Source organism: Conger conger, chromosome 10 (assembly GCF_963514075.1).
Source record: "Conger conger chromosome 10, fConCon1.1, whole genome shotgun sequence".
NCBI lineage: Eukaryota > Metazoa > Chordata > Actinopteri > Anguilliformes > Congridae > Conger > Conger conger.
Window position 1 is genome coordinate 4,170,027 of NC_083769.1, and position 23,688 is coordinate 4,193,714.

Genomic DNA, 23,688 nt, shown 5'->3' on the forward strand with positions numbered 1-23,688 from the left:
TACTGTATGTATAAGGTGTATGCAGAGGAAGAGTGCAGGCTTTATAAGGGTTCTACAGGGTCTTTGATTCCTTATAGCCACCTAATAAATCAACAGTCTACACATTATCAGAATCATCATTTTATTAGTTACGTCTTTGTATTCCTCATCATCATTATTAGCATCAATTGATAAATCTGTATTTAATATTTCTCAATATATTTGACATTACCCAATGACTCTTTCTATCTCCCCAGAGGACCAGCAGACTGAAATGGAGGGGTGGGCAGGTGACAGGGGGAGACGTGTCGGTGGGGAGCGTTTACTCCGGCCTTCAGCCCGAGCCGTGCGGCGCGTCCGCCTCTGTGGATCCTCTGCGGGATCGATCGCCGCTTCTGGAACCTTCCGCACTCCGCCTCGGGCCCTCAGGTGAGCGTGGCTGAGACAGGCAGAGGCCCGCATAGTCCCGTCAGCGCAAGTATGGATTTCGTAGGGGGGGGGGGGGGCTGGTTGTTGGTGCAGCAACCTTCCAGTATTGAGTCCTGACCACGCCGGCGTCGACCGCGGACAGCGACCGCGTAGAGGGGGGCGGAACTGACCGCCATGTCGCTCCCTTCCCCTGGGAGGGGGGGCTGCGGTCTGGGCTGTCCCTGTACAGGACCGAGTCTCTACAAGACCCTCACCGCACAGCACCGGGTCTCCTGGTCCACAGGGCACCTGCAGTCTCCCTGCCCCATCTGCCCCATCTGCCCCATCTGCCCCATCTGCCCCGGCTGCCCCCGATGCAGCGGGGCTCAGCCCCCGCGTGTTTTCAGAGAGGAGAGCATGCGCTCGCCTGCACTCTCCTGAACTGAAAGGAGGTGTTTCGGAACACCCGGAATGGGCCTACAGACGTGTCCGGGAATTGGGAATTGGGAATTTGGAGAAAACAAGTTACGAAGTAAGAAGAAGAAAAATTTAGTGTTTGGTTACGGCCCAATCAAGAGTCTTTTCTCTTCTTATACAGCAGCCATCATCAAATCTGAACCTCAAATCTGGCCCTGGTTTTCTTTTCTCCCAAGTAATCTGTTGTACAATTACTGCTACTGGTTGGCCAGACTGTCTTCACACCTGACTCCCAAGTAAAGGGAGGGCGGAAAACCAGCAGTTCGTGGACCACCAAGACCTGTCTCTGATCCCTGTTATACAATCTTGAGGTCCTAAATATGAAATAAATAAAGTGAAGGCATATGAAACAAGAATAAGAAGGGAAACACAAAGAAGGCAGTAGCAGGAGAGTGCAGTAATAAGCGATAGAATTGTTCTGTAAGTCTCAATATTTTCATCTTTCCTTCCAGAAACACCAGCCATGCAGCGAAATTATTCTCACGGACACATTGGTTTTCCATAATGCAAGTTATAACACAAGGTCATTATAACATTAATATGTCTATCAGTAATAGGTTAAATCCATCATGCATTCGCTCAGTTTATCCATGTCATTTTCAGTACCATCGTAAGTTTTGCCATTAGAACGCCTCGTCCTCCAATTTTTTATCATCATCGTCATCACCATCAACGTTTTCCCTTTTCGTCGGTCACGAACCCTTCGTCATACAGTACAAAAGTCACAGTTTCAGTTGATGTGTTTAAGTGTGTGTGTGTGTGAGCTAGAGGGAGAAAATATCTTCAATTCCATTACATTCTTTAGACTATCGGCTCACTGAAAACTATGAAGAGATCACATGGACATCGCATGGTTTATTTGCTTCCCCTCATGACTGTCTCCATTCAGCCATCTTGTATAATCTCTATTTTAACAGCTGGATTGTTTAGTCAAAATTTGAACAGCAGTGTCGTATAGTCAAAATTTAAACAGCTGTATTGTATCGGCGAAATTTAAACAGCTGTATTGTAGTCAAAATTTAAAAAGCTGTGTTGTATAGTTGAAATGTAAACAGCTGTACTGTATAGTTGAAATTTAAACAGCTGTATTGTGTAGTTTACATGTAAACAACTATATCGTATAGTCGAAATTTAAACAGCTTTGTTGTATAGTTAAAATTTAAACAGCTGTATTGAAGTCGAAATTTACACAGCTGTAGTGAATAGAATCAATTTAAATAGCTGTATTGTATGATGAAAATTTAATAGCTGTGTGGTAGTGTCTATTTACACAGCTGTAGTGAATAGTCTCAATTTACACAGCTATATTGTATGATCGAAACTGTATTTTATAGTTTATTGAAACAGCTGTGGTGCATAGTCAAACAGCTGCATTTAAATAGCTTTATTGTCTAGTCTTAATTTAAACAGCCGTATTTTAGTCACCATTTAAATAGCTTTAACCAAGCCAGCCAGATGCACTTCATTACTAAAGGAAATGATAACAGTGGACCCCCAGGGACTTGGATCGGTACCGTTAAAGAGCCACTGAATCTTACAACACAATCAACCAAACAATCAGATAACCAACCAATCAGGTCAGACTACCACCCAATTTGGACCACTGTCCCTGTGAGTACAATCACACAAAGTGATTTTGTCCAGGTAATGTGTTCATAAAGGCACCATCTACTCTTGGTTTTTAAACTGACACCACTTCCCAAAAACGTCTGTCATGATAACCCTCTCTGAGGTTCTGCCAAATGAAATCTCATTGTCCACTCCTCAAAGAGAAAACATGTCCTGGAAATTAAAATGGTTCTCTCTGAGAGCCCAAGTTCCCTCTTCATTCACAGAGCCATATCAATAATTTACACTTCATGAAAAAGGAGTGAAAATATGCCTCAGCTGGATCAAAGGGATACATCTGGCTGTGTTCATTAGATATCGGTATTCTGCGAGTACACTATGAGTCAGGAGTCACTGTAAATTGAATCAGAGTGTAGTGGGAGTCACTGTGAACTGAATCAGTGTAGTGGGAGTCACTGTGAACTGAATCAGAGTGTAGTGGGAGTCACTGTGAACTGAATCAGTGTAGTGGGAGTCACTGTGAACTGAATCAGAGTGTAGTGGGAGTCACTGCACTCAGAGTCAGAGTGTACAGTGAGTCAGAATATGGTCCTCAGAGTAGACTGAGAGTCTGACTATAATGAGAGTCAATGTCATGTGGAGTACACTGTCAGAGTCAGAGTTCAGTCAGAGTCAGAGCATAGTGTTGGAGTCAGTATCATGTGGGGGCACGGTGCGGGGCACAGTATGTTGTGCTAGTTGTGGTACAGAGGCTGCAGGTGTCATAGCACAGTTATACGTAAGTACACAGCGAGTCAAGGTACGCTGTGAGTCACAGTAAAGAGCACAGCGCACACAAGAGAAAGAACTGCAGGGCAAACAGGAATAGAGGGAATCCAAGATGGATGAGAGGTAACTTTTTCTTTTTCTTTTTCTTCTGCTATGGTTCTCTATTTCTCTCTCCGTGCCAGTCTTGTGCTGCGGTGCCGTTGACAGTTCCAGTTGCTTTCACAGTTCAAAGGTACGCGTTTTTTGTGAGCCATTTGAAATAGTTTGCATGGTCCATGTGACACAGACGATGAGGTGGTATTTAACATGCAGTTACAGAGGAAGGGTCAGGTTTGGGTCTTTCCCAAGTGATACTGATTGGTCCAGGCTGTCTGTAGCCCACATTGTCCAATCCAGGTGCAGGCAGAGGTGGGGGGGGAGGGGGGGGGCACCTGATCGGCAGGTTACCTAGAGGAGGGGCTACTGCACTCGGAGGCGGGGCAACAGAACTGATGGGTGGTGTCGTCTTCTTCCTCTTCTCTAAGAGCAACACAGACACGGACGGACAGACGGAGAGACGGAGAGCGTGAGACAGGAATACAGAGCGGAAATAGAGAACAGAACGAGAGCGGGGAAGGCGTGAGATGATGGTGAAGATGGAGGAGAGCAAAGCAAAAGATTTTCTCTCTCTCCCGCCCTCCCTCCTTCCATTTATGAATTCTAAAGATATATTATGCATTAGGTGCTTTTTTTGCAAAGGGAGTGATGATATGACAAACCCTGAAATTTAACAAGTCCTCATTAAAACCTAACCCAAGTAACTTCAAAATAATTACGGAGCAGTTCTCTCTAATCTATGTTAATAAGTTAGCTGGGTAAGGTGCAGTTTCATAGAAGACTACTCTGACAGTTGAACACAATTTTATTCCTCTCTATAAGAGATGGGCAGAACTGTTCTCCAAGATCTCATTGGTTGCCATCATCTGTGACGAGGCTCATAGTCAATGGCAATGAGTGTTGAAATAACCGCTGGCCCAATTCGGCTCATAAATAAACTACTTTTTCTATCATTTTTTAAATGTATTTATTGATTAAATTTTTGAGGTTGTCTTTATTTTGGTGAAATGCATTAAGCAGGTTTTGAGTGCAGTCGCTGCCATAGTATATTTTATGTTTCCAGGACGTTTAAAATCATTCAAACCTGACCAACAAGAATGCTCTTAATTAATGGTTGCTTTACTTGGGCACGATGGGCAGTTGAAATTTGATAGACCGCACAAAGCCGGGTTTTGCGGGTTTGACTGGACTTGTGTTTCTTTTCTCCAGGAAGAAGAACAGTGCAGCTGCAGTCCACCAGGCGTCAGGCTTGGAGCGCAGTCCTGTTCATCTCAGAAAAGGGTGGTAAGAAAAGAATCTCTCATTTTCATCCACAAAATTAATGGCAATGCAATATTGCCCAACAGCAACTGAAGGTTAAGCCATTCTAGAAAAAGAAATCAAGTAGCCCCGCAATGGCTCTAAGCTCTGAAAGCAGTCTTTCATGTGAGTGCGTTACGGAGTGAAAAAGGAAAGCTTCATGTTAATGCTGGACTGTCTCTGTTTAACCGTAGCGCGTGGTGCCTTTTGTCCCAGGTACCCTACTTACTGAAACCGACTGATGAGCCAGTGTCACTGGGGGACGAGCGTCATTCACACCCAGCACAATTTAAATGTTCTCTGTTCAAAACAAAGAGAGAGAGAGAGAGAGAGAGAGAGAGAGAAGAAACGATAATGGCAGAGCTGAACTCATGCAGGAAATGAGATTGGGGGAGAGAGGTAGGGGGCTTGGGATGAAAATGCCACATATGGGCGCGTGTGGGGAGGGGGTGTGAGTGAGTCAGTCTGCCACAGTAAGTGAGAATGTGTCAGGTTGGGGGTGGGGGGGTTAAGGTGGGGGTGACAGTGCTCTATATCAGTTGAGGGGTGTGAAAACGTGTGATTTCACAGGCTAAATTTGGAAGCGCTTCCGCAATGCACTCTGGATAAAGGAACACTTGGGATTTGAGTCAGAGAAACAGTCACCCACGCTCTGCCTCAGGCACGGGATGAAGCCTTACTGCGTCACACGCCTGTCATTACCCAGCATGCCTCAGTGCCTTCACCTCCGCCCTCCATCACAAACACAAAAGCCTCATAACTACATGCATACATACATAACTACATGACAGTCGTACTGCACAGCTGCAGAGCAATCCTGGTGTACTTACTGACTGATTCCAGGGCAGTTAATGCTGGTGTACTTACTGACTGATTCTAGGGCAGTTAATGCTGGTGTACTTACTGACTGATTCCAGGGCAGTTAATCCTGGTGTACTTACTGACTGATTCCAGGGCAGTTAATCCTGGTGTACTTACTGACTGATTCCAGGGCAGTTAATCCTGGTGTATTTACTGATTGATTCCAGGGCAGTTATGGAAACTGGCTATTCTTAAACCAGGTACAGTGTGTGACTAATCCCAGCTCAGGAACAATGACCAATCCCAGCTCAGATACATCTTGTGACTAATCCCAGCTCAGATACATCATGTGACTAATCCCAGTTGAGGTACAGTGAGCGACTAATCCCAGATGAGGAACAGTGAGTGACTAATCCCAGTTGAGGTACAGTGAGCGACTAATCCCAGATGAGGAACAGTGAGTGACTAATCCCAGATGAGGAACAGTGAGTGACTAATCCCAGTTGAGGAACTGTGAGTGACTAATCCCAGCTCAGGTAGGGACATGACCCTGACTGCAGGTCTGTGTGACAGTGAGCCAAGCTTTTGAATGCTGGTGGGGGGCAGTGGTTGGGGAGCGATGGGACGTTGTGGGGGGGAGGGGGGGGGTGATCAGATGAAAGCATTCCTCTGATCCACATGCCTGGCATAATTGTGTACATATGCAGTTTGAGTGATTTGGAACTGCTCGTGAAAAGCGGTGGCAGGAAGTGTGTGGGGGGGGGGGTGTCCGGCCCTGACTCCGCCCTCTCAGAGAAAGAGTCATGCAGGCAGAGGGAGGGGGGTGAGAATAATGGGGGTGAGAGGAGAGAGTGGAGGATTGTGGGACTGGTGGAGGACTCTAGCCCTTACCTTGCCTGCTCCGAGGGCCTGGCAGGGGGTAGGGCCCCAGGTGGGAGGGGCAGGAGGAGCCGGGCGGGGCAGCAGTACTGATGGTGAGTCGAGTGGCTGTTAGCTGTCAGACTGGGGTGGAAGGAGGAAGTAGCAGTAGCAGTAGTAGTTGTGGTAGTAGGATTGATACGAGTAGTAGAAGTGGAATTAGGAGGTGACCTGACACAGAGAGAGGGAGAGACGGGGCAGAGAGAGAGAGAGAGAGAGAGGGAAGGGGTGGGAGAAAGATAAGGGGAAGAAAGAAAGAAATGAAGGGATGGGGAGAAAGAAAGAGGGGATATAGAAGGAAAGGGACGAAAGAGTGAGGGAAAGGGGGATAGGGAAAGAGAGACGGAGCAAGAGATAGACATAGAGAGAGAGAAAAAATAAAGTCAAGAAAGAAACAAAAATAGAGCAGAAGACAAAGACAGCCACGCACAAATAGACATGCACCTGCAGCAGCAAGGGGTCATTACAACTACAGAGCAAAGCAGGTCAGGAGGGAAATAAAACGAGAAACAGTGACCTCTGCAGGACATAGAGGGAACTACAGTGCAGCACACCAGCCCCGAGCTCTACTCTGTAACTGAAGCTTCCTCTGCTGCCCTCACTGTAAACACCCTCATTAAATCACACAGATGAAATGCAGTGCAGCTGGCTGCGGCCTCGCAGTACCTCAAATCAAACAGAAGAGGGAGCTCTTCCCGCATGCTGTGAATACAGTTAACCAACTCTACATCACTGGCCCATAGCTCTGCACAGGATCCCACTCACCAATTATCTTAGTACAGAAGCCTGCAGTTTGACAGCGGGGGCAGATTAACAGTACCGAATGCATCATCGAGGAATGAAACGCAGAGGTCGACGGTATTTGTTATTCCCTCTGGCTGTTTCATCCAATTGTGTTAAAGCAACTGAAGACATTTTCTGTGGTAGACGCCACGGTAATGAAAACCAGGAACAAACTGCTGGCCTGTTAATCCGACACGTTTAACGACAGTCTTAGGTTGTGCAGCGTGGATGGGCGAATTAACGGGGATTACATTTATAGTAAAAGTGAGACAGTTTAGTGGGTAAAACAACCTGCTGTTGCAGTGGGTTGAGCCCAATGGCTTACACACTATCAGCTCCATTCAGGGCTGCTGAATATTATACTAAATATAATTCACGCAGCAAGACCAGGAGTGGGCCAGTGTTTCTGTGTACTGCCCCCTGGCTGTTCACCAGGAAACTACAGTTAACCGGTTATCTGCAGCGAGAGACTGTTAGCGCTAGCGCTCCTATAGTTTGCCTTTGCCTGTAGTCAGAGGGTCACAGGCATGTGTACAGTGGTGCAGCATACCAACTGCCCGTCTCGTACAAGACGGAGACGAACAGTCAGTCTGTGGGTCTTACGTTCTAGGAGTCTCTCTACTAAGGAACGTTTGGTCATATTGCAAGGTCAAAGGTCAAATATGAGAATGCCATAAACTCTGAATATATATATTTTTAATCTTAAGTTTACAAATGTAAACACATTTACACAACGAAATATATGCCTCATTTTGGATACACATGTTCTTAAGGCAGTATCTTTGTGTGGCTTTGTTGCTTCTTATACAAAGACGAACACTGCAGCGTTGAAAAGCTGCAGTAAAGCTGAATGTAAAGGAGTCTAAATGAGTGTAATGTTGCCCCTGTATGAAATATTTATTTGAATTAGTTGTTTTTTTTACAAGCGTTTAGCGTTCTCCGCATGGGTCTTCCAGCACGTCGCGCTTCGTTAATCATCGTCAATTATCAATTACGTCAAAAGCCTCTGTCCTCAGGGCTCTGGGAGAGGCCTAATCTACCGATGATGAGCTTCACCTGGGGAAGCACTGCCAGCACCGAAGATGGCCGCTGAGTTTTCACAACAAACACAACAAGCCACTGCTGTGGCTCCACTTACACTAATATCAGAGACAGACAGGAGGAAAGGGAAAGCGAGAAAGACAGCAAGGAAGAAAGGAAGAGAGTAACAGAAAGGGAGAGGGAAAGACTGCACGCACCACCACCTCACCCACAGCTACAGGGCGCAGAAAAAAGGGGAAGAACAAGAACGGAGAGGGAGAGGAGAATGGGTGGAAGAGAGCGAGATCACAGGGTTAACGAAGAAGAAGGAAATGCTGATTAGAGAGGAGAAGGGAATGCAGAGCCAGAGGAAGACAGTGGGAGGAGGGATGGAGAGAGAGGTTGAAGGAGGGTGCGTGCGGGTGTGGGGGCTGGGGGAGTGGGCTCTGGGTGAGGCTCGCTGGAGGGCAGACTGCGGGTGTGCACGTGCACGTGAACCTGCATGGTGTGCACAGACAGGTAGAGTGTGTGTGGGCCATGTCAGGTGCAAGGGCGAGTGCTAAAGTGCTATAGTGTCAGGGGTCACAACAGTGTCCGTCCACTTGGTCTGTTAGTGGGGGGCCAAGCTCTTGCAAGTTTGGCAGAAACAGGTGTTGTTGTTTTTTTTGCCAAAACAGAGGTAAGTGCCTGATATCATCCATTTTATTGACGAGAGACACACCCATATTCAAATCGCACACACACGCACACATGCATACACTCAAAACCACACTTACAGTGCCCTTTAATTCGAACAGGCATATCAAAATCACAATGACCTAAAATAAATACTACAGACTCAGGAACAACAAATGGCACACTCCCATAGGGTCCTCAAAATCACACTCATGTAGCGACTTCACAATCAAACACATTCATGTAGGGACCTCACAATCACACTCATGTAGATACCTCACAGTCACACACACTTATGTAGGGACTTCACAATCACACTCATGTAGGGACTTCACAATCAAACACACTCATGTAGGGGCCTCACAATGACACTCATGTAGGGACCTCACAATCACACACATGTATGGACCTCACAATCACACACATGTATGGACCTCACAATCACACACATGTAGGGGCCTCACAATGACACTCATGTAGGGACCTCACAATCACACACATGTATGGACCTCACAATCACACACATGTATGGACCTCACAATCACACACATATAGGGACCTCACAATCACACACATGTAGGGACCTCACAATCACACACAGGTATGGACCTCACAATCACACACATGTATGGACCTCACAATCACACACATGTGGGGACCTCACAGTCACACACATGTATAGACCTCACAATCACACACATGTAGGGACCTCACAATCACACACATGTATGGACCTCACAATCACACACACGTAGGGACCTCACAATCACACTCATGTAGGGACCACACAATCACACACATATAGGGACCTCACAATCACACTCATGTAGGGACCTCACAATCACCCTCACCAGGACTTTAGCATCACTGTCACACACATGGATTGTGTCGTTACAGGTGCTCTGTTGTTAGAGAGGCTGTAAAATGAGCAAATCAATGCAAATCACAAACTATGACCCTAACCTGTGATAATGCCAGGGGAAAGAAAAGTATTCCATATGCTGTTTATTCTGGGAGATTCATGTACTTTCAGGTCTTTCAACTCACAACAGTGAATTTACTGTAAAGAACATTTCATACCCAAATCTCCCTGATTGAAAAGGTGTACATGCAGGTTTATAATCCAAGCAAAACTGGATTTACTCAAGACTATGTAAATTGCCCTTAAACTAGTTGTGCCAGCAATAAATTAATCTGTAGCCAAGTAATTAGGTTGGTTGCCTAGCAAGTACTGTAATTGTATCGGTTTGGTGCAAAAAAACAAAAAAACATCTGAACAAATCTCTTATGAAGGCCTTCAAGGCAGTGGGACCAAACACAGTTTAACATGAACATCAGATTTTGAAACAACTTTATGGTAACAGTAACTTAGTCCTCAAAGCCTTGCTACAATCTTACCCCAGTGGCTACCTAGCTGACAAACTCCTTTTACTGGTATAATATCACCATATTAACAATGACCTTGCTGCAACCTCGAGTTAATAAACATTTGTTCCCTAATATTCTTGCCACAACTGCCTGAGTCTAACCTGCTGTGAAAATGTTCTACTCAATCTCTACTTCTATTAAACACGATTAGATACATCACCTTACTTTGAATCGGGGCGGCCTGTAGGGTAGTGGTTAAGGTAAATGACTGGGACACGTAAGGTCGGTGGTTCCAATCCCGGTGTAGCCACAATTAGATCTGCACAGCCATTGGGACTTTAAGCAAGGCCCTTAACCTTGCATTGCTCCAGGGGAGGATTGTCTCCTGCTTAGTCTAATCAACTGTACGTCGCTCTGGCTAAGAGCGTCTGCCAAATGCCATTAATGTAATAATGTAATGAATCAGCCAACCCACCATAAATAACAGGTAGTGCTAGCAGAATTTTAGTTTAATATTTGTATATAGTACCATTTGTATATAGATTTTTTGTATTATAGCTGCTATTTATATATGATGTGAGCCTTTTCAAAGCAAAGTCTGCATTACTACTGTACATTACTAAATTTGACAGAATCCTTAGCAACAATTTCTTCTAAATTATTCACTAGATTTACAATAATAAATTGCATATGTTCAATCTGTATGTATTGCATTATATTATACAATTAGGGACACATTTAATCCCCCAACACTCAAAAAGAACTAAAGGAATGAAGACAGATTCTGTGATGCCACCCGTTTCCCAAGAGCCTCAGAGCATCATATTTTCCCATAATGCACCACTCCCATCTCTCCCAATGAACAGCTAATTGAAAACATTCAGTGTCTGAGAATGTCTGGGATCTGTAAACACTTATTCCATCTGAAGAAACAGCAACTGAATTATGAATATAAGCAAATAGATTGGCAAAACTGGCTTTTAGGAAAATACGTAACAGCTGAAACAATCTTACAAAGTGCGATTTGGCTTTAAACTTGGGGATTCTTGCTGTTTTCAGAGCTTAACGACAATGCTGATGCTCGTATTGCTCATTTTGTTAATTACTGATCTTGCCAACCCACGAAAACCCGGCGATCACGACACCCGCTCTGCATGAGCGTTCTCCGCTAAAGGCGCAGGTAGCAGTGCCAAGCCAAACGCACATTTCTGCTGCCGCCTACATTTACACCGTTTATTTTAATAAATATCCCACAATCCTGAGCACAAGAGCAGCTTCGTTCTAATGTCTCTTATTATCTCATAGCGACAAAACAGTTTTCTTAAACTCACATGGAAACAACAAAAAGAATGAAATGTTATTTTATGTCAGCATCCACACAGAGAAATATGACAGGATTTGTACATACTGCCCTCAGACTATATATATATATATATACACACACTATGTATTAGAGCTAAATCACAACACAACTGATTGGATCATAAAAGCAATGCACATTAACAATAATGCTTATAATATGCAAATTACTGTGAAATGTTTCATATTAATTAGGTAACATTTAAGAGCACATCAGAATCATTATTTGTGAATGGCCCAGTATTCTGTCTGGGACACATAAAATGATTAATATGCTCATTTGCACTGATAACAGGCTACAATAGTATGCACATACTGTCCATGCTAATACACCATTATGGATGTACAGGCCATGCAGTACCAGGCAATATTCATTCATAGAGTCTGTATGAGACAAGCTGGGATAAAATGTAAAACATCAGAGTTAAATATTGCACGTGAATGAATGTACAACTCACTGTTACGTGCAGACTGCGTGTCATTGTGAATATCTTTACGTGATGCTTCGATAGGTCCAGAGCCCGCCCGAGCTCAACCTCAGCGCACCGTCGTCTGAATTAAAGCAGTTCTGCAAAGAAGCTGGCCAACATTCCTCCACAGCAATGTGAAAGACTGAACAAACTGCAGGAAGGGTTAGGCTGCAGCTAATGCTGCTAACGGTGGAGCAACCAGTTATTACACTTTAGAGGGCAATTACTTTTTCACATGGGTGTTATACAGTGCAATCTGTTAGTATTTGGACAGTGGTACAATTTCTGTTCTTTTGGATCTGTCTTTTTTTTCTGATTTCTCTGCCTCATAATGGCTTCCTCGACTGTCACTGGCACAACTCTGGTCCTCACAGACGCAGTAACATACAATACTGTTTTCAGCACTTTTTTCATTAAATCATTAAATTTAATTTAAAGTGATTGTCACCCAAATGGCTTTGTTTCTCATTGTGGGGAATGCTATAATGTAATGTACAGTGGGGTCCCAAAGTCTGACACCAGTAGTGAAAATGCTTCTATTTTGCATTCTTTTCGAACTGTCATTACTAATTATATTATTAGCAAGTCATTGACATGAATTTCAGAATTTCTTTGTATTTGGTATGTCCACCTTTTGCTTTAATGGCAACGTGCACTCAATCTGTCATGGACTCCACAAATTTGTGTAAAACCTGATGATCCATGTTATCCCAGCATTATTTAACAACGTTCGAAAGAGCATCTTGTGATGTTACTAAACGCTTGGTTTTTTGTCAGTCTTCAAGTGCCCCCATAAGTGTTCAGTGGGCTTGACGTGATGTGTTCTGAACTGCAGAATTCCAGGAAGTTGTCAACAGCATGAAGAGTTATATAGCGCATTTCTCGACACGCAAATCGCTTTATAGTGATGAGGGTGAAACCGGTCTCAGCCAGCACCACCGAGAAGCTCCCACCACCACCAGCACCCACCATTCAGTAAAGAAAAAGAAACGGCTACAAGAGGAAAGAGCTTCTGGTAAGTGGAGAGATCTCAGAGCAGGTGCCTACACAATGCGGTATATAATCTGTGACTATATCTGTGGTATAATAGGCTTCCATGATAATTACATTACGCTTCTCTGAGTCAGTGTCCCAAGTGCTAACGGCCTGTATCTCCCTGAAAGTGTCTATCTGAGAGCAGTGCTGCTTTTCTTCATTATCTACATCAATACAGCGTTATTAGATGGACATTTATTTACGCTTGCTTCCCCCTCCTCACTGGGAAATCCCGGGCACAGATTTCCTCGCGCCTTTTGTTTTCGGCCTCTCTGCCTCTTTTTTAATGCCACCATACTGCCCAGCTGAAAAAACAGCTCAAGCTAGGTTTTGAAACAGCTGAAAGCTGGTTGACCAGTTCAGACCAGCTCCCAGCTCAACAGGGTTTAGCTGGTTGACCAGTTCAGACCAGCTCCCAGCTCAACATGGTTTAGCTGGTTGACCAGTTCAGACCAGCTCCCAGCTCAACATGGTTTAGCTGGCTGACCAGTTCAGACCAGCTCCCAGCTCAACTTGGTTTAGCTGGTTGACCAGTTCAGACCAGCTCCCAGCTCAACATGGTTTAGCTGGTTGACCAGTTCAGACCAGCTCCCAGCTTGACATGGTTTAGCTGGCTGACCAGTTCAGACCAGCTCCCAGCTCAACATGGTTTAGCTGGTTGACCAGTTCAGACCAGCTCCCAGCTCAACATGGTTTAGCTGGTTGACCAGTTCAGACCAGCTCCCAGCTCGACAGGGTTTAGCTGGTTGACCAGTTCAGACCAGCTCCCAGCTCAACATGGTTTAGCTGGTTGACCAGTTCAGACCAGCTCCCAGCTCAACATGGTTTAGCTGGTTGACCAGTTCAGACCAGCTCCCAGCTCAACATGGTTTAGCTGGTTGACCAGTTCAGACCAGCTCCCAGCTTGACATCTGACCAGCTCAAGCTATATTTTGAAACAGCTGGTTGCTGGTAGCTGGTTGACCAGCTCATACCCAGCTGGTCAAGCTGGCATAGCTGGATTTTACACCAGGGTGTGAGACCGTAAAAAGATGTCTTTTAGGAAGGAAACATCTTTATTATTATTGTCATTATTATTGTTATAACGGGGTTGAGTGGCTGCAGTGGTGAGGCAGCTGCAGGAATGCTGCTGGACATCAGGCGGCAGAAGAACAGCAGTCTCTCTCTCTTTCTCTCTCTCTCTCTCTCTCTCTCTGTGCACCCACCCACTGTCTCTCCCTCCCCCCTCTCCTCACTGTCTCCCTCTCTCTCTCTCTCTCTCTCTGCACCCACCCGCTGTCTCTCCCTCCCCCCTCTCCTCCCTCTCCTCCCTCTCTCTATCTCTCCCTTCCTCTCCTCCCTGTCTCCCTCTCTCTATCTCTCTCTATCTCTCCCTCCCCCCTCTCCTCCCTGTCTCCCTCTCTCTATCTCTCTCTATCTCTCCCTCCCCCTCTCCTCCCTGTCTCCCTCTCTCTATCTCTCTCTATCTCTCCCTCCCCCCTCTCCTCCCTGTCTCCCTCTCTCTATCTCTCTCTATCTCTCCCTCCCCCTCTCCTCCCTGTCTCCCTCTCTCTATCTCTCCCTCCCCCTCTCCTCCCTGTCTCCCTCTCTCTATCTCTCTCAATCTGTCCCTCCCCCCTCTCCTCCCTGTCTCCCTCTCTCTGTCTCTCTCTGTCTCTCCCTCCCCCTCTCCTCCCTGTCTCCCTCTCCTCCCTCTCTCCATCTCTCCCTCCTCCCTCTCCTCACTCTCCCTCTCTCCTCCCTCTCTCTATCTCTCCCTCCTCATACACCCCATTTCTTCTCAGTCCGTAATTGCCCACATCTGATTCTTTTCTTCCGGTTTCATTCTCTCGCTTGGCTTCATCTCCCGCCCTCTCTCACTCCCTCTGCATCCCTTTACTCACCCCTCCCTCCCTCCATCTCTCTCTCTCTCCTCCTCCCTCTCCTCCCGCCCTCTCTCTCCCTCTCTGCATCCCTTTACTCACCCCTCCCTCCCTCCATCTCTCTCTCTCCTCCTCCCTCTCCTCCCGCCCTCTCTCTCCCTCTCTGCATCCCTTTACTCATCTCTCCCTCCCTCCCTCTCTCTCCTCCTCCCCTCTCCTGACCTCTCTCTCCCTTGCTCACCCCTCCCTCTCTATCCTTCTACTCCCCTCTCCTCCCTCCCTCTCTCCCTCCCTCTCCTTTTCCTCCCCTCTCCTCTCTCTCCCTCTGTCACCCCTCCCTCTCTCCTCCTCCCCTCTCCTGTCTTCTCTCTCTCTCTCCCTCCCTCTCCCCTTCTCTCTCCCTCTCTCCCTCCCTCTCCTTCTCCTCCCTCTCTCTCTCGCCCACACTGTCCTTCACATAAGCCCTTGTGGTAACTCACACTGTTCCCACAGCAACCATTCTTTTTCTCAAGTACACTAGAGGGTATGTATGAGAGAGAATGTGTCTGAGTGTGTGTGTGTGTGTGTGTATGTGCGCGTGAAAATGTTTGAGCATATGTGTGTGAGTGTGTACACTATACAATATAATCCACAGTAATTGAATATCCACAGTAACACTCAAACGCACACAGCCATGTTTGTATCATCATGGGATGGTACTTATGGCCGCCTTAACGTAATGTGATTTGCAATTGGATTTTTGACCCATGCCTTTATTCTAACGTGAATGACCTCATCTCGAGCTCTGACCCCTGACCTCTGACCTCGCTCTCACCAAGATCTGCATTAGACTCACATTTATTGTAATGTTACAGAGGGAACGGCCTCTTCACATTCCTTGCACTGCCTGATGAGGCTACAGTGCTGGTGAACTGAATGCTATTGGCCAGAGAGTTTAATGATGAAACCCTGAGCGTGCCCAGTAAAATCCACAGAGGAAGAGCGGCCCCGTCTCCGCTCACGAGGGGCTGCGGTCCACAGACACACAGAAATTACGTTGCTAAGGGCAACTGTAACAAATGAAGATAGCGGTCGTCATGGTAACAGAAGCATTTGTGGTTTTTAAATAGATGCGTTTAGCTCGGCGTCGCAGGTTAGATATCTATTTGCGCTCTGGCAGGATGCAGGATCACTGCATAGCCAGTAAATCACTTCACATGTAACACATACCAGCCAAGACATAGCATGGTTGTGTGTGCCATAAACCCTTAGAATGTATTGCCTGCGTAGACCGTATACAGAAACTGTATGTATATAACACGTATTCAGGTGTAAACAGTGCGCAACGTTTATGGTTTTACCACATTTCTGCTCGTATCTATTAACATAATAACAAGACACTGCTTATTCTTGTCTATTCTTGTCTCATCGTTGTAGGGAGAATCCACTGACAATCTGATTAAATGTCTTAAATCATTCCTCATCAAAATATGTCAATTTCAAACCTGGAACCAATTAATTTACAATTTGGTTTAGCTAAAAACGTAGCATATAGCATACTTTTATGTGGCCGTGCTGGATATGAAGGTGTATGAATCATTTGTCGTGGGGCCTGGCTGATTCAGTCAAGCCATTCATCACAGCACTGTAAATGTCACAGCGGAACGGTGTCCTGATTCATATTCAGAGCAGAACACATTCAGGACAGTAGCGAGTTGTACCACCCCCACCCCCCCCTCCCCAGCCAACGCACTCTCAAAAAGGATGTTTTAACATCCGCTTCCTTTGCATTACTTTCAACAAATTTTGTGTCAAAATGGCTGCCTTTGTGTTAGAAATATACAATTTATGTGCTGCAAATGGAGAATTTTTAACACGGACTGCATTGAAAGTAACACAAAAACTGTTCTTTTAATACATGTTTTTTGAGAGTGCTTCTGTTGCTGCTTCGAGCACCTTCCCATCCGGCTGCAGAGTGAATCTGACATTTCACATCTTCCCTGTAACCTGTATTCATATTGAATCATTTCACCTGCTGTTGATTGTTTCCTACCCGGTTTCACCCTCTCACACACATGGGGTTACTAATTGGTTCAGCCGATTTTTAAAAGCTTTTCTGTTTCCATGGGAACCAAATTACCATATCCCCACTGTGGAAGCCCATCAGGCTAAAAACAATAAACTCAAGTCAATATTAAGTGTTTGTCACTGAGATTAGCTTTCACAAAGCACTGCATTTCATTGTGCACAAAGTGCAAAGGTTTGTCTTACAATTACACACAAGTAATTGAATTAGATCTCATTTAATCTAATCTATTCTACTGCATATGTATTCCTGACTAACCAGGTCTGATAGGGAATGTCAGAAAGAGTTTCAACAGTAATGCAACGCCAAGGCAAGGACCAATTTAGGCCCGAATTACTGGCCTTTTATCCATAAATATGAAAAATCTTTGAGAAACATCTCATTTTAGAGCATAAGGAACAGTAAGTGAAAGTTGGGCATCTGTATGGGAGAGAGCCACCAGAATCACTCACAAAGGAAAAACAATGTGTTGGTTTTTTTATACAGTTACAGAGGGTCAAAATAACCCTGCACACCACATGCCAAGTTGGGACAGGACTTCACATAGCATTATGTTTGTTGCATTTTTACTATTTAATCCCACCAAATGAGAAAATGTGAAAAATACACATTATCAATAAAAAAAAGGGTTAACTGGTTTTAAAGAGCGGTCAAACATTGAGTAGGGTCAAATTGTGACGCGTATCCATAGTTGCACATTCCTATCGTATTTGATGGATCAATAAAATGTTCTGGTATTGTTTGGACAATGCCCTCATCATAGCAAAAAAGCCTGTCTTACTGTAACAACAATTTTAGTCTTAAAATTAGACATAAAATCTTTCTTTCAAGTAGAAAATATTAGCTTGTTTGCTTGACAACTGAAATTGTCTCACCCCATTGGCTAACTCATGAAATGAGTGAAACATTCTCATGGCAATATTTCTGTGTTATTTTGCAAAAACGTAATAGCAATAAGATTTTAAGTCTGAATATTCTATTAGACTTAAAATCTGTGTGACTATTATTTTGGCTTGTAATGCTATCATGCAAAGAAATACGAATCTATCAAGAAAATGCCCAAAGTCAAAGGTACAATAGGTAATTTCGGACTACTAACGGCCAAGAGAGGAATCGCAGCAACAAACACCCTCAAACCACAACACAGTTTATCCCTCCCCCTTCTCTGTGAACACGCTGACACTGAACTCCCCCAAGCCATTGGCTGTGGCAATTAGAACCAACTTTCAACCAATGAGCTTGAATTATTGTACAGTTATACAATGTTTTGCTGCAGATTTTTGGTCCTGTACTGACTATAAACACAGGCAGAGGGTGAGTCAACATGTCAGTGAGCCTTTTTCAATGATAGGAGGGGATTTACAATGGCCTTGTAACAATGTTTTAACACGAAAATCTTACCTATTTTACCTTGAAGGAAACATTCTGCGTTAGCTGTCAATAGTTAGATTCATAAATGCCGGTCATGCCTTTTCTCTATTGCATGTTTGCACTCCACACCTTTCACAATATAGTCTAAATAATAGATCTGTAATAGACTCTTATTGAAATTCATGAAAATCATATTTGTTCTCGAGTGCAGTATAATGCGCTCCATAGAGGCGTTGTGTTTGGGCAGTCAGCCGGAAGCAGAGGTGGTTTTAATTGGCTGGCCCTGGTTAGTCTTCAGTACATTAAACATGTTATTCCTTAAATACTCCTGGGTGCCAGTGTACAGTTATAAACCTGCAGCCAGGCCCTACAGGGTACCCTGTCTCCATGTCCTGTTAACATCATCAGATTTCACCAAAATTCTGCCGAATATCCTGCACCAATAATTCTGTGTGAGGGAATCTGCGGGATTAAACCATGTCAGGCACGATTCCCAGGCCAGGGAAACAAACCCATATCCTAGCGTCTGATTTTCAAAAGCCCTTTTTCCAGTTATTCTTCTGCGTCTGTGGACGCTAAAGCGTCCGTTAAAATGCTGTGTGATGCCATGTTTCTGAGAGGGCCAGTTAACCCTGGAACATCTCTGCTTGTTCAGTTCACCGTCTTTCATACCAATTACGTGTTTAAAGGCAAGCGGGTCTCGCAGTTACCCATGGCCAGACTCCACTAAACAGCGCAAATCCACTCCTTCCCTGCTAATCCAGCTACTCACAACACTCCCAAACTCTCTCGCCCAAATAGTCCGGCTGTTCAGAACAATTCCGAGCCTTCCTGCTCAGATAATCGACCGACGGACAATATGGCCAAGATCTCCTGTTTACACAATCTCAATCCAGGTTACAGGTGGTAGAGCACAATCTAGTGCAGTCAGAGTCTGTTTTATCTCCTCTGCCTTTGTGCAGAATATAAAGCATGTACAAATAGTCAAAACCAACAAACCGCATTGAATGTATCAATTCAACCACAGAAAAGTACACAGACAAGTCTGAGTCACATGTTAACTCTTCAAAGAGTAGGTTTTTTGGAATGTTTTTCGAACACTCTATATCAGTGCTCTAGAATCACAGTGCCAGTAGTGACTGTTACATCAGCATTAGAATGTTCAGTTAAGCACATTCTGATCACGTATGTGTGATCTTAGCTAGCGAGCTAGCCACGCGGGGGCCGTCGAACAGCCATGAGTGCTGTAGCGCACTGCCCCTCCGCTGACGGCTTCCTCAGCTCTTTCACCCTGCCGTACCACCACAGCACAGGTCAGGGAGGGTAAGCCCCAGGCTCTCCCACACAGCCCTCTCCTCTGTCCTCAGAGACACACACAGGGTTAGGGGCAAGGTCAGAAATAATACAAAAGGCTCACAGACCTGTCTTTAATGGAAGAGTCCCCATCCGACCTGATGGAGGGAAAAGAGAAAGAGAGGGGGAGAGAGAGATAGATCAGTAAATTGTTGACAAACCACTTTCGACAGACTGATTACAGGTGGGTGCGGCTCAGAAAATCAAACGATTCACAACATTTGGTTTGGACGCAACGCGCACACAATGTCCCTGCATACAGCGCTGTTCTGCCCACGGCCTCTTAGGCAACTCAGGTACTGTAGTAACTGTCATTCTGGACTCTGTGTACCACAGTAATTACAGCACCTTGTATAGGGACAGGTTTAATTACACTGAGGTCATACTAATTACTCCTGCTTAGAGCGGAGCACCTCCCCCTCGCCAATAAAAGCTGTTAAAATGGCTTTTTAAGGATGATTCACTGCAAGTTGCTAAGCAATTACTAACAATTTGAGAGAAAATTAAATAAAGATGGCTGATACGGAGAAAATGTTAACAAAAATAATAATGACATCCTTATGACACTTATAAGTAATAAACAGATAAACACGAACATTAATTATATTTTATTAATAATTAGCTGTACCATCAGGCCTACAGAATTCCTGTTTTCGGGGGGCCAGAATAAGTGGGGAACAGTTTTCTATAACATTAGATTCAATTATTTTTAAACTGCACAGAGTAAAGCACTATGACAATGAAATAGTTTGGCATAATAGTGCAAAACAGTGCAAAAGGTGCAATGTGTAACAAAAATAATAAATACAGGATAAATATGAATATAGTATGTACAAGTGCGATTAATGTTATAAATATGGGCACAGGACGTAGAATATGGGCGGGGAATGAATAAAAAATAAAATATATACAGTACTGTGCACAAGTCTTAGGCACCTGTATAACATTCTGTACAAAAATAATTCAATGAAAGTTCCTAAATAAATATACGATACATGTTTTAGTAATTTGGCAGAATAGTTAAAAACTGAATCAAATCAATATTTTTTGTGACCACCCTTCGGCGTTAAAACTGCATCACTTCTCTGAGATAGCCAACACCATCCTGCAGTTCTATAAGACAATCAGCAGGGAGGTTGTTCCAAGCATGTTGGAGAACTTGCCACAGTTCTTCTGCAGACTTTGGTTGGCTCCTTGCTTCTGATCTCAGACAGCCTTGATCAAGTTTTTATGTAAAAAGTAGTCAATTGCTTACAGTAATATGTTACTTTTTTAAATTAAATACAAAAATGTCCCTGTAAAATAAAATCTTTTGGAAAATTAATATTTGAAAATGTGTTATTTTATACTAACACACATAAAAAAAGAAACATATATATAATAAAGTCTCGGGTGCCTAAGACTGCTGCACAGCACTGTAAATTATGTACAGTACAGACACGCACAGTAGGTGGACAGGGCAAGGTCTTTATAGTGTTTGTCTCAGCTACTGAAGCTCTACTGAAGATCTACTGAAGCTCTACTGAAGCTCTACTGAAGATCTACTGAAGCTCTACTGAAGCTCTACTGAAGATCTACTGAAGATCTACTGAAGATCTACTGAAGCGCTACTGAAGCTCTACTGAAGATCTACTGAAGCTCTACTGAAGCGCTACTGAAGCTCTACTGAAGCTCTACTGAAGCTCTACTGAAGCGCTACTGAAGCGCGACTGAAGACTGCTGTGTGAATGCAGTCTGTGGGCAGCTGTGCTCCAGTGACAGACTGCAGTGAGGGAGAGACTATGCTCACTGCGCTCAGAGAGCTCTGCCTCTTATCTGCTGTAATTCGCTGGATTTCAAATTGTTCTTGTTTTGTTGCTCTTGTCTGGTCCTGAGGATAATTTAAACTGACCAATTCATACTTTAATTTAGGTGCAGATCTTGGTATTTAATTTTACTCACATTCAGGTTTTGAATGTGCTATCCGACGTCTGTATTGTGGTAAAAAAGTAATGGCAGAATCATGCAGAGATACTGTTTCAAGCTAAAATTAGGTTGTAGGTTGCAAGTAGTTTGCAGTGAATCCTATGTTTTTGTCTCAGGAAATAGTAATCTTGGGACAAAAATACAGAATTCACCTTAAACTATAAGCAGCTAGGGTCATGAATTTTAGCTTGAAATATTATTTTTCTGCATGTTTCTGCCGTTAAATGTATAACTCTAAAGATATTTATATTAAAACAAATTTATGATACCAGAATAATTACATATTTTGAAGTTTACTACCAGGGTCTAAGTATGACAGTATTGTTCCAACACACATATATTAAAAAAGCCTTTATTGAATGTTTAATGGTAAAACCATTCTAATCTCCAATTCAGAATCATGTAAATGAAACCAGGGCCTTCAGATTCTTCATGTGCCTTTTCCATTAATATAAATGTTGAATAGCATTTTCAGAATGCTGCAACATTGTGTTCAAAACAGATGACACAGTCTAAAGTGCAATAGCATATTCGTATTTATCAAATTACATCTTTCAATATTTCAAAACTATTTGATGAACAGAGATGAGGGAATTAGAGAGGGTAAGACTGACTCTTAGTTACCAATCATGAAATGGGAAGTCTGTTATTGAGTGATTTTTGGCAGTACTCAACATTTCATCTCCCAAATGTGTCTGAACGCTTATACTGTACAGACACTCAGAACACACTTGTAGTCCTACTACACAGACACATAGGGCAGTAAAATGTCATATTGGAGCCAAGTGGCTCTGCATACTATCCAAAAACACTCACATTCATTTTTTTTATATAATATGTAAATAAAGTACAGGATGCAATACCCCTCCACCCCAAATATACATATATATGATATTTTCAGTCAATTTCCCATAAGTCATGTCCCATTTTTCCTCGCTACAGAACCACAATTAAAGCACTATTCAATTATTGCATTATTCAGAGCAACACGGCGCAGTAATATTTACTGCATACAGTATCTACGCTACATAGATAATATGCCATATTCCATGATACATTATGCTGTAGACAGTTATATAATGAACTGATGGAGTGACTGTTTCTGGTCCATCCTAACTTCTAACGACACAACAGAATGAATTACTAGGCTTAAGGAGAGTGTGTGACCGTGTGGTGGAGGCACTGAGTATCTCCCTGAACGGGCTGAGGCTAAATAATCGATCAAGCTGCGTAATCAAGCTCAGGAGGAACAGAGAGCCACATACACTCTGCCACGCCAGGAGCAGGACTTCCAAGTACCATCCACAGTGCTTAGAATTCATCACAGTGCATTACACTGTATTATCTGGTCTTTGCAGGGCGCTATTGGGGGAGACATTGGCTCAGGAGGTACGATAGGTGGTCTAGCACACGGAAGGTTGCCAGTTCGATCCCCCCGCCCCGATTGTCAAAGTGTCCCTGAGCCAGACACCTAACCTCCGCTTGCTCCTGACGAGCTAGTGACAGCTTCTCGCTGTTGGTGTGAGAGCGTGTGTGAATGGTTCAACGGGTGAATGAGAGGCGTTAACTGTAAAGTGCTTTGGATAAAAGCTCAATATAAATGCAGTCCATAAAATGTAAGCACTGTGTTCTGTCACTGCGGCGGAGAGGATAGAGCCCAACTCACTGTCTCTGCGACGGCGGGGCGGTTTGGGTGCCCTTTCCCTCGCCCCTCTCCGGCTTCTCCCGCTCCCTGTCGGCCGCGGCTCGCTCCGCCCTGTCGGGGGCCGACCCGCAGGACAGGCCCCGTGTCAGCCGGCCGTGGCCCCGGGCCTCGCGCACCGGCACGGGCGGAGGGGGCGGCGGGACGCCGCCGTGGGCCGGGGGGGCCTGGCTCTCCGGCGCCGGGTGAGGGGTGCGGTCCAGGCGCAGGTCCTTGTTCTCCTGGCTCAGCCGGTCCAGCTGGACCTCCAGCTCCTCGATGCGCCTCCTCTGGGTCTCCAGCAGCTTCTGCTGGCTCTCGATGATGTTGTTGAGCTCCAGGAGGTACTCCACCGCCCGGTTAGGG

The 23,688-nt window shown here is 44.6% G+C and overlaps 1 long non-coding RNA gene across 1 annotated transcript; it reads right to left on the minus strand.

Moving 5' to 3' along the window:
- Positions 1–104: 104 nt before the first annotated feature.
- On the minus strand, positions 105–23,424 carry LOC133138851 (uncharacterized). The gene is made up of 4 exons (XR_009709766.1): positions 23,308–23,424; positions 19,745–19,774; positions 6,289–6,486; positions 105–3,720 (listed from the first exon to the last, which is right to left on the minus strand). It is a non-coding gene; the product is annotated as an uncharacterized LOC133138851 (long non-coding RNA).
- Between the last annotated feature and the right edge of the window lie 264 nt (positions 23,425–23,688).